Source organism: Polypterus senegalus, chromosome 13 (genome assembly GCF_016835505.1).
Source record: "Polypterus senegalus isolate Bchr_013 chromosome 13, ASM1683550v1, whole genome shotgun sequence".
In the NCBI taxonomy this organism is placed as follows: Eukaryota; Metazoa; Chordata; class Cladistia; order Polypteriformes; family Polypteridae; genus Polypterus; species Polypterus senegalus.
The window spans coordinates 93,012,986-93,025,313 of record NC_053166.1 but is presented as its reverse complement, the minus strand read 5'-3'; the positions used below and the strand labels follow the sequence as shown (position 1 = coordinate 93,025,313).

General features: G+C 39.5%; 1 long non-coding RNA gene across 1 annotated transcript; it reads right to left on the bottom strand.

Moving 5' to 3' along the window:
* Window positions 1–205: 205 nt before the first annotated feature.
* On the bottom strand, window positions 206–12,328 carry LOC120542853. The gene is made up of 3 exons (XR_005636242.1): window positions 12,249–12,328; window positions 2,421–2,744; window positions 206–236 (listed from the first exon to the last, which is right to left on the bottom strand). It is a non-coding gene; the product is annotated as an uncharacterized LOC120542853 (long non-coding RNA).

Sequence of the window (12,328 nt, the reverse complement as noted above, 5' to 3'; positions counted from 1 at the left end):
CTTCCTGGTGTGGCGGAAGTGCTGAGGTAACAGGTCCCCAAGGCATTGGGGCGCCTCCTGGCGGTGACCACGGGCCCCTACAGGGTGGAGCTTCCATGCCTTGTACCCGTGGCCCCCAGAGCAACCAGGAAGGCGGCCCCCACGTGATCCAGAGTGGGCTCTGACCCTCTTCCGGTCCATCACGGCATCCCGGCCGGGTCGTTGCCCCTGGCATCCCTGACACTATCATTTGAAGTCTGAAAAACAAAGAGGATTGATTTAAGAACATTTACTTTAGGTAGAATGCCTAGTGAGGGCTGGTTGGTCTTTTTGGCCTTGGAACCCCTGCAGATTTTTTTTTTTTGCCTGTATAAAAACACTCTATATAAATAAATGTTGTTGTTGTTGAGCAGATAAGATGTTTCAATGCATCTCAGAATTCGCTGTGCCACTGCAATCAGCAGTTCCATCATCAGTGATGATAACTGTGCCAGTACCTGTGGCAGCCATTCATGCCCAAGCCATAACACTCCCATCACCATATGTAACAGATAAGGTGGTTTGCTTTGGATCTTTGGTTGTCCCTTTCATCTCAATACTTTGCTCTTGTCATCACTCTGAAACAGGTGCATCTTTATCTTGCTTGTCCACAAGACCTTTTTCTGAAGTTTTGCAGGCTCCCTTAAGTACTTTTTGCCAACTGTAATCTGGCCATTCTGTTTTTGTGCGTAATAAGTGTATGCATCTTGCGGTGTGGACTCTAAGTTTCTGTTCATGATAGTAGTCTGTGACAAATACACATCTGCCTCCTGAAGACTGTTTCTAGCATAAGTACTGACATTCTGTGAAACAGGCTGTCCCAGAGGATGAGGAAGTGCCAACAACCACTTGCTTTCTTATCAGCTTGATATGTAAGCATCCATTTAACCTACCTACTATATAATAAAACACTAAAGTCAGTGTGTCCAGTCCCTCTGAGCAATCTGATTGGTCAACTTGACTTTGGTGACATGACAATAGAGGAAGTGCAAGTATGAGCCACACAAGGAGGAGAAACAGCATGCGGAGAGGCACCTTCAAAGATGGCAAGTATAAAAGCAGACCAGAAGCAAACAAGGTGCCTCGAAAATAAAGACAAGAGTCTGTGAAGCAGGTTTTACTGGAAAATGTTTGAGAGGGGGAGCCCCCATGAAGAGACGTTCAGACACCAGCAGATACCAAGGAAAGGCACTGAAGATACACATAGGGCAAGAGACTGCAGATATTCTTAAATTATTCTGTTAACCGTCTTTGACAGGTACTGTCGCTAGTTAAAAAACAGAAAATCAATAGTCCACTACTGACTTGCTGTAGGTTAATGAAGTAGGGTGTCTCTCCCATCAATGGGAAGAAATTACCAAATTATTTTGCATTTCTGAATTGTCAAGTGGGCGAGCACAAGACTTTCTCTTTGACAAAGCAATGGGATGTAGTGGAAAGGTAACTGGATTCAAAGCAAAAAAATGTATGGTTAATTTCTCACTTCATGTAACACTGTTCAAGTCATTTTACCTGGCTTTGCTCCAGCCATATAAATGTAGGCTAACAGTTGTACCATGTATCTGTACTTATAAACTTACTTGGGATGATATTTGGTACATAAAATAAAGGTTGTTTGTTTACATTAATTTATTTTGGGAAATGTCTCACAAAGCATTGCCCTTTATATGGGTTTACTGCAATGTGATACCAGATGACAGAGTTTACTTTTAATACACCAATTCACAACGAATAAAAAAATACTAAAATTCACATTTTTATATAAATTTTCAGATAAATCTTTTTCAACTCATGTGTCAAAGAGCAATGAACAGTAGCAATGTAGAGAAAGAAGGTATCAACTGTTGGTGGGAGGCCAGACCATATCAGGTCACACTTATGCACACACTCATGCTCACTGAAGCCGGAACAAATTACGCTCTCCAATCAACCGGCTGGCATGTGTTTGGATGACAGTCACATTTACTTTGTCTGAATACATTTGAAAGCCCACTGTGATTAATACAGTATTTACTTAGAGTTTTTAACATCATGATTACAGTATGAAAGGAGGTTTAAGCAGTATGTAGCAGTTCAAGAGATAGATTGTCACAGGACAAGGAAGGATGGATAACCCATCATCTTGTATGGCAAGTCAGATACTCCACTCCATTATAAAAATTCAATTTTTAGATTTCATCAGGTCTACTAAATTAATGCAAATCTGGATTCCACATCTACTTTGATTTTTTAATATTATTTTGGGGTGTCTTATGTTAAGAGTGGGGCCATGGTTTAGAGAGATGATGTTTCAGGCAAAATCTCCACAAAGAAGATATACGCCTTGGTTACGTTAAACTGAAAACATTTACATCCTTGTATCTGGAGTTATACATTCAGAAAAATACTGTAATGAGACTTACCTCCTTATTCTTTTGTGTGTTGTGCATCATCTATTTAGAGATGGTGTCCTTCTTTCTTTTTTGGAATTAAAGGTGAAGAGAAATCCCTCTTGTTTTTCCAGCTATACAGTGTAATGGACCAGTCGGTGTCCTTGCTGGGATGGATCCTTCTCCATTACCTGGCCAGGAAGCCAACGGGAAGGAAGGTCAGCTGAAGAGCGGTGATATGATATGATATTCCTCTTTCGTACCAGGATATGGATACAGGAAGATGTTGTGGCAGCAGCTACACCGGGGTTAGTGTCCCAGCATCCATGGACGGACACTCTGGTTAGGCTTGGGTACCTGAAACGTCAGGACAGTGGGTTACTGCCTGCTATGGGCAGAACATTCCCCTGCATACTAGGTAGCAGCATCCCATCTGGTGAGCGCCATTAGGAGCACCCACAGGGCAGCATGCGAGTTGCTGTCCCAGGGGCATGCCCTGTTGAGTTCTGTTAGGGGCTGCCAGGAAGAACTGTTGGATACTGACAGCACAAGGACCACTGGGGTCCTGCCTTACCAGCAAGTGCTTCCCAGGGGCAATAGATTAAGCACCAGAACGACTACCAGGCCTGGAGTTATCCACTTGGCTCAGGAAGAGTTGGAGTCAGCTGTGGAGGAGGAAGTGGAAGTGTTGAAGAAGAAAAGAAAAGAAAACGAAGAGCAAGAGTTATGTTGTATTGCTGAGTTGTACTGAAGGTATTGTTTAAATTAAAGGCACTTTAATTGAACTGGGACTGTTGTAATGCAATTGTGTCTGGGGGTTTAAGGTACTGGTATGCCCCCTAATGGCTATAACAGAAGGTATGCTCGAATCCCTAGCCTGACAAAGCCACATATACATACGTCCTGTGGTTTGAGATCGTTCTTCGCTTTTGAAGCATTTTGCTCCTACTACTTGGATGCTCCTGTTCTGACAGTTAACCATTTTATAAAAAGGGAAAAAATAGGACAAAATTTTTTTAAATAATTACATTACACACAGATACATGTGTTTACTCATCTACCTGAAAGAGCAAATTTCTAACCACAACTTGCTTTCATTAAGCATCTGCCTGAGAAACATTTTCAGTGGATTCAGAAATTATTCAGACCTCATCACTTTCTGTATACTTTAGTATGTTGCAGATTTAATGTTAAATTGATAAATGTAGAATTTTTTGCACATCAATTTTCATTCAATAAACCATAATCACAAAGTGAAAACACGTCTTCAGAAATTGTGGTCAGGTGCATCCTACTTGCTTTAGTAATCCTTGCATTGTGTCTAGAATTTGATTGCAGTTCACCTGTGGCAAACTGAATTGATTGGATATCATTTATAAAGGCACACAATTGTGTACATAAAGCCAAACATTTCATTTTACATGTTAGAACAAAAACCAAGCCATAAAAGTCCAAGGATCTCAATGTAGACTTTTGGGGAGGCATAGATCAGAGCAAGGGCATAAAACCATTTGAGTATTGCCAACAGTGGAGTGGAAAATGTCAATAGTCATGGAAAAGGTTTGGAACCACTAGGACCCTTCCTAGAGTTCGCCATCCAGCCAAACTGAGTAACCAGGCAAGAAGGGCATGGTCAAAAAGGTGACCATGAATGCAATGGTCACTGTAACAGAGCTTCAGATTCCCCTGCTGAGATGGAGAACTTGTGGGAAGGACAACTATCTCTGATCTATCAATCAAGTGTTTAAGGTTGAGAGGGTAAATGGACGCTACTCTTCAGTAAAAGTTTGCCGAATGAATTTAAAGGAATCTGATAGCATGAGGTAAAAAGATTCTCTGCTCTGATAAAATAACAATTGAACTCTTTGGGCAGAACTTCAAGCACTATGTCTGGGGAAGACCGGGCATTGCCCATTACCTGCCTAATACCATCACTATGTTGAAGCATGGTGCTGTCAGCATCATGCCATAGGGGTACTGCTTGGCAGCAGGGAGAGGGATACTTGTTAGAATTGATGGAAGGATAGATGAAGCCAGAAAGTTGCCAGACGAAAACCTGCTCCAGAGTGCAAGCGAACTCACACTGGGGTGACAGTTCACCTTTCAGTACAACAATGACCTAAAGCATACAGTTAAGCCAACACTGGAGTGATTTCATGACATGTCTGACTGTCCTTGAGTGGCCCAGCCAAAGCCCAGGCTTAAATCCCATAGAATATGTGAGAATAGCCCTGAAAATGGCAGTCAAATAGAGCTTTAGAGGCTCTGCCAGGAAGAATGGGATAAAATGCCAAAATGCAGGTGTGAAAAGCTTGTAGAGATTCACCAAAGAAGACTCAGAGCTGTAATTGCTGCCAAGGAGGCTTCAACCAAGTACTGAATTAAGTGCCAGAATACATATATAACTGAAAGATTTCAGTTTTTGAATTTTATTTAATTTAAAAACTTTTCTGAAGACATGTTTTCTCTTTATCATTATAGGTTATTACGTTTAAAACTTTTTAAGGACTTTGTTCTTTATTCTGCATAGCTTATATCCTTTTCTCCATGTTTCTTACCATTTCATTCAAAGCTTAGACATAAATTTATCAATTACTTCTGTACAAACAGGAAGCCTATTCTTATATTTAATATTTGCAATAACAGGCTCGGTAACAACCAGGATTTGTACCTTCACCACATTCATTTCTTAACCTGCTTTACTTGGCTTGTGTGTAAAATGACAGTCAATGTTGGACATAGCAACAGTCCATTTGAGGTCACACTCTCTCACCCACAGTCACTAGTGGCTTTGGCAGCCTGAATTCAGGAAGGGACGCCAGTGAGAAATTAAACAATGGTTCATATGGTATAAGATTATAAAACTACTTGCTTGTTTATTTATTTTATGACTTATTTTTTCCATTGCAAGATGGCATAATTTTGCAGAATATCTACTGTAAATAAGCATACTATAGAAAAAAAAACATTTTCTTTATATATAGCAACATAAATGATGGTTATAGATAGGAAAAAGGAAAATGTCTGCACAGCCTGGGTTAGATTTAGTACGAACTGACAAATAACCATTCCTTCTGCTTAAAAAATGTAGTGGGTCTCTGCCATACCTCTAAAATACGTGTAGCACAGGTTCTTAGCACTGAGAAATAGATTTTTGTCACTCCCAGTCACTATGCCTACCAGTTATAAGAAGACGAGAATGACTCTAAAAGAAGTTTTTCAAAGTAAAAGTACACTACACTAAAAGTACACCACAATTTTCAGCATTGCATTATGAGTGCATTTGCCAGTCCATTCCTTTGAATCTTTGTGCTGCATATTTTGGATTGATTTGCTCAAGAGTGAATATGGAGGGACAGATGCCAGCTTATAACAAACAGTAAATGATTAACTCAGGCCAGCACAAAAAGGTATATGGACCTCCTCTGTCATTACCGTCAGCTTCTCTGAGTTTATAAACTATCTTGAGATTTCGCAGGTATATAGGATGGAAGTTTTGAGGTGAAGTTCTTATACTCACTTATCATGGAGCAGGACAGTGGCATCATGTTGCATGTTGATTAGCAAGTATGAATTTCACTGTACTCGTGAGAATAATGACCCTATAAACCTGTCTTCTCTACAGAAAGTATGCTGACATCCATTTTTCTCTTGAATAATTTTTAAACACAACCCATGTTACTCAAATGGGTTAAAGAAAATGACTGATTTGAATACTCTAAATGAGATTAATAAGAATGATTTGCATATTTATAGTGACATGTCAATAGCTGTGATTAGTTAAGAGTTAGAAGGAGTTCATTTATACTGTATTGTCTTAAGTGAGGTGATGTTTAAAGATAGCATTCCATTCTCACACCTGTTTAATGCAAATCAGAGTCATGGGTGGCCATAGATCTTAACTGGTGTAAGACAAAAGGTAGAAGATGATAAAGTATTGGGGCACTAAATGGTGTACCCCTTGCAAATGGACAATTGACGAAGCAAAAGTGACAAGAAAAAAATAATAGCCAGCACTGTGATTTAACATCTTTTCAAACACAAGTCCATAGACTGATCTGTTTGTGTGGTGGAGTCCTATTTAGTTCAGCCTCATATTAAAGGGAAAGTCCTTTGCAGTCCCTATGCACAAAGCTACACTCACAGTCACATGAAGCCAACTTGGAATTCAGAATCAACCTAGCCTGCACCCCTTTAGGTATGTGGTAGGAAAACTGGAGTAGCTGGAGGAAAATCTATTGAATACAATGTGCAGACTCCACCCAGACAACTTCCAGGTACAAGATTCAAACCCAAGATGCTGAATCCATGAGGCAGCAGGACTACCCACTGCTACAACATACGGTGAGAATGTGTTAATAACAATGGCACCTCAGCATCAAGGACAAATGTAACCTCATCGACCAGCAGATGGTGCTGTTATGCAAAAATTAGCTATGCAATAAACACCTTTAAATAATGGAATGTTTTGTTTAAACTGTTTATATCAAAATCAGCGTAACTGGCATGATGAAATATATCTTTCTGGAGCATGGAACATTTTCTTTGTTTCTTGTGCCTCTAGCTAGTCTTAAAGTTCGACGCTGCAGTGTTCCAGTTCTACTTTTTCACACGGGCAGCTTGAACTTTCCTCTTCTGCCGTGGTTTTTTTTAGGTTAGAACTCTTTAAAATGACCTGTTGAGTGATACTTTTGTTACACAATTTAAAGGGTTTGTGAACTTGAACAGCTTGCAATTCTGGGGTAGTGCTTGTACTGTATAAAAAAATAATACAGTATGTTAACAGATCTTCATTTGGTGAGATTTTTTTATGGAATGATTCAGCTGACATTTTACTATCACTAGTGCTGGTAGCCCAATACGTTGTGAAACACAATGTCTTTCCCTCACTCCCTCATGCATGGTTTACCAGAGACCATCTCTTTCCTTGTCTATTCTCCGATGCCACTCCCACTGCTTGTACGCTTCAATGCTTCTGCCACTGCCTCAATCTTCCATGGTAGCTGCATTTATTTTTCTGCTGCATGCCCTGCCTGCACTTTCATGCCACCGGTTCGACATTACATCACTCACTTAAGGTCAGAGGCACATCAAGTGCACTCAGTTATCCCAAAACCCATCAGCTGGATGCCACTGGTTAATAAACAACAACAAAAAAAAAAAGGTTTCGTCCTCTTGATTCTCCTCATGGCTACTTTCTTAACCTGGCTCTCCATTATATATGGGTTGATTCCATGCATTATGTATGGCAAAATGCTTCTAGGGATTACTACACCTAAAATGGTACAAGAAATCTAGGAAAGAAGAAGTAAAGGATTTATACATGACTTTAGGAGACCAATAGGCAGGACAATCACTAGGATGGCTTAAGATGACCTCCAGGTAAAAGGGAGTTACATCAGAAATTGGAGAAAAGTAACTGCATAAGTCAACATGTAACAACTGTCCATAAGAGGTAATGGATGTGTACTGGACCCCAAGAAAGGGTAAAATCCAGAGTCTTCAGCAGAAGTCGGAGAGAGCTGCAGTCAGGGTGGAAACATGCAATATTGCACAAAGACACTACAGTCTAGCAGGCACTGGTAGCACTTCGACTATTTATGAATGGAGGAAGAAAGAGAGAACAAGGTCTCTGAAGGATGGCAGGGGTTGGAAAATCCTTTTGGTCAGCAGGGGCCAGCTTATGTTCCCCTAAGCAGTCAGAATCTGCACATTTCATTTTTTTAATATCCAGAGTAATGCAGGATAGGAGTAAAAGAGAACTTTCAGCCTGGTTGAATCATAGGCTAAAAAAGTTGGGACAACACTTCAAATTTAGAGAAGACAGAATCAAAGCTACTCAAGAGATTTTGTCCTTTAATAGATATTAAAGCTTTGGGGTACAAGGGCACAAGTGGCCTCTAGAAGGAGTTCTGACATGGTGTCAGTAAAGCTACCCTTGACAGTGTTAAGTATATTTAGTCTGGAGTAGGGAGAAGGATTATAGGGGTGTACTGATGGGTAAAAGAAAGGTTAGGGTTGACGGAAGCCACTAAGAAAGCAAAGACAGGAGGTGCTACACTAGCAGTCAAGTGGACAAACAATCCAAACCAACAAAAAGATGTCAGTGGCCTGTGTAAATGGGACTGAAGGGCTTGTTGAGTCTTTTTTGTTATACTTTGTGTTGCTCCTACATCTAAGTAGTTTTATTTGATAAAAGTGCAATTTTGTTTACTTTTAAAGTCTCTTCTGTATTCCTTTGTGTGCAGAGAGATAAGATAATTCAACAATGTCCCTTTCCTGTCACATTATTGCTAGGATTTTACCTGGGCCTCCTCAGAAGTAGAAGCAAAAAAGCCTGGAATATAATCAGTGTTCTTAGGTAGCTGATATGACTCTTCTTTTGGGCAGCATTTCACTGTACAGGGTGGTCCAGATCTAATTATGCAATTTTCATTATGCTATAACTTAAGTTTATTACATAGAGAATTCACAAAAATGATTTTTGTTGCCGATAGATGGCAGCACCTGCCCTGCATTCCAAAATGGCGGGGAGACGGTTGTCAGTCGAACAGCAATTTTTTTGTCTTGTATTGTTTTCCTGCATTGTATTAAAAGTTGCATAATTAGATCTGGACCACCCTATATAATTAGTTGGCTTACTTTATATATACTTAACTTGCTGTTCTGTTGGCTATGATTTTTCTGTGGGTCCTTTAGACTTTATTAAACTTATGTTGTGGACAGAGTTTTTCAGGTGTTACCTTCGCTTGCCTTCGGCCTTCTGTAACAGTTATTTCCTTTGGGTTTGTTTTTTGTTATCTAGTATTTTTGGTGAGGGATTCTTTGACTTCTGAGTATAAACTTTTCTGTGTCAAAGATTATTGCTTTCTTGAATTTAAAACCTTGCTGGAGGAAATTGGGCTACTGTTGGCCAAAGAAGAGGAGGGAGGTGTTTCCAGAGGCAGGGGGAGAAAAGGAAACTAAAGAGAGTGGAAGTGAAGGCCTAAGAGAAGGTTTATGAATGTGGCAAGAGACAGGTAGATAGGGAAAAAGAGATGATCTGCTGCGGCAACCCCTAACGGGAACGGACAAAAGAAAAAGAAGTAGACTGACCTTTAAAAGTTACGTCCTTTTCAATTGGTTTCCTTAATTAGTCTTCCACTGTTTCTTGTCTCTTCTTTGAGTTACTGTTTGTGTTTATTACTGCTCTTTGTTCTTATTGATTCATTCTTTCTTGTTTTTTGTTAAGATGTATTTGCTTATTTATTTACCCATCCATTTTCTTAACCTGATTATCCAGGGCAGGGATACAGGGCAGCTGGGACCCAGCAATCACTGGGTGCAAGTCAGGAAGAATTCCTAGACAGGGAGATATGGAGAGGAGTCTGTGGGAACGAAGTGAGTCGGCTGCAGACACCCAACCATTTATTATAATGTCCTCAGGTTTGTCTGCAAAATCCAGTTTCACATCTACTTCCCTAAGACAGTGGGTCATTTTGTGCAGTGTGATGTATGAACTTGTTTTGCGCCGAGTCAAGAAGCAGAATAGTACTGCAAGAGAAAGAGTCGCGAACAGTTCGCAGAAACCCTTGCGAGGGGTCACATGGGTAACTTGCCACGATCAGCCCCACCAGTAATGATCAGCAGCAACTCTCCCAGGTGGGCCAACACTCAGCAGCAATTATCCAAGAGATATGGACTCCTTGGATGAAGCTCCATGGTGATTGTGGGTCACAAAGTCAAAAAAATTACAAAATTGGGTTGCAATAAAAACAAAAATTTAAGCTCTATGAGATAATGAGAGTCTACCTACCTACTTAGTGCCTGTAGCCTATGCATAACATTGACAGATTACCATGAAGAGTGAGAAGCACAGTAGCTTTAAGTGTTTGAACACACTTTCATTACACTGAATGAACGATAAGTTTGGTTCTGCCTTGAAGATTCTAGTTCAAAAAGTGACCCCCTTGGAGATTGAAGCAATTGAGGGTTAGAGTTGATTAGGAAACTAGGATAACCATTAATACATGCTGGTATACTTGAAAATACTGCTGGTACTCGGACGCAAAAATTTGAGAAGTGTTGGAATTCTGTAGTTGTGAGTACTGTACATAGCTGTTGTGTAAATAAAAATAATAAAAAAAAAAGATTTGCCTCCAAAATCTAGTCCTAGGCTGACAGAGGCCTAAAACTCAGTATTAACTTTCCCTTAAGTTTTACAGGATACGTTTGGAAGTTTTGAAGTGAAGTTTTTCAAGGCACCAGGTACACACTGTTACTGTTACAATACTATTACTTACCATTAGAATCGACCTCATTTCAAACTTCTTTTATTGCAATCTGGGAGAAAGTAGATGGACATTGCTTTCATTGTACTGTGATTCTTCAATCCTTATATCTCTGGTAAAAAAACAATCTTAAGGAAGGAGGTTTAACTTGATATCTTAATGATCAAATTGTGGAGGGAGACCCATCAAATCACAGATTTATTCCTCTTTGGTTGCTTTAGAATAGGCATGGAAACATGTTGGGTTTAATTTACACCACCGCTTTATTACTGGATAGTCAGTTGTTGCCAGAAAACAAAAGTTAATCAGTATAATGAAGAAAGAAACTGAATTCTATATTATAGCTTGTACAATATTAGTGCTGCAAGTTTCCACTATCAATTACTCACTACCCTCTGCCTTTGGGCAACTCATCTGAATAAGGGTTTTATTGTAGATTATTAAAAATATGTTTAAACATAAAAGCATATAGTATCTGACAGGCTTACTAAATGTATGCTCTTCTTCTGGATACCACTAGGTATTATGCAGAATGAATCAGAAATGTAAATCAACAAGGAATATTGTCTTCTATTCTATGTTTTAATCATTTTATGGTTTCTGATACAACCTTATTTAATGTTTTGAAAACCATTGCTACAGAAATGTCTTCCTTTGCTTTTGAGTATTTTTGAGTATAACCTCCAAGTTCTTCAATAACTCTTTTTTAATGTTGTCAGTTTGAGTTATAAATATCCTGATGAGAAGCATGTAGTCTAAAATCAGTGAAAATGTAAAATTTACTAGAAAAACCTCTAAAATATTCATGGATAAACTTTGACAATGCAGTAAAAGTTATACAATGCTTGTGATTATAAAAGTTGAGTCCATGCCTGTTTTCTCATAGATAAAAAGGTGCGTGTGTGTCTCTCTCTCTCTCTCTCTGAGGTATTTAAGGCTTAAGGTGCCATGGAAGGTAGTTACTGTACCTGTTAAAACATGTGACACCTCCCTGTATTTCCAGCAATCATAACATGTAATACAAACTTATTAGTATAAAAATGAACTAAAAAAAAACTGTTTAGCGAAAAATGTAAGATGTGACAATTTTGTGGGACAGCAATGCACTATGATTTTGATCACATGAGTGCTGCAGAGATTTAGTTCCAAGACTATTCGAGTTCAGCTCTTCCACTGATAAATGCATTGGTTTAACATTTGCCTTTGTGCAAGTGTGTTTTAACTTCTTTCCTGCATCCGCCCAAGTGTCTTAATAGTGAAAGAATAAGCCAGCTGTGCATTACCAGTTAAGCCTACAGTGGACGGCTAATTAGAGAAGGCACATTTTTGAGTTTTTATGTAAAAAAATAAAGAAAATAAAGAAATATTACTGTCTAAGTGCAGACGGCTCTCGTTGTATGCGGTTAAGGGAGACCAAGAAATAAGCACTTTAAATAATTTCAGCTAAAGCTGTGACCAAAAACGCGTAGTAAATAATAAGAAAAACGTATAGACGGCGTGCTTCTGTCGCACATGCACGCTTAGGGGCCTTCCAGAGGACAAGAGTAAACTGAATAATTCCACTGTCAGGAAAGGGAGCATTATCACTAACCGTGCCTCATGGTTCCTCCACTGCGAGAAATTGTCACCTGGAGATGACGCCTGATCCACCCTGTTCAGGCTTCGGAAGCG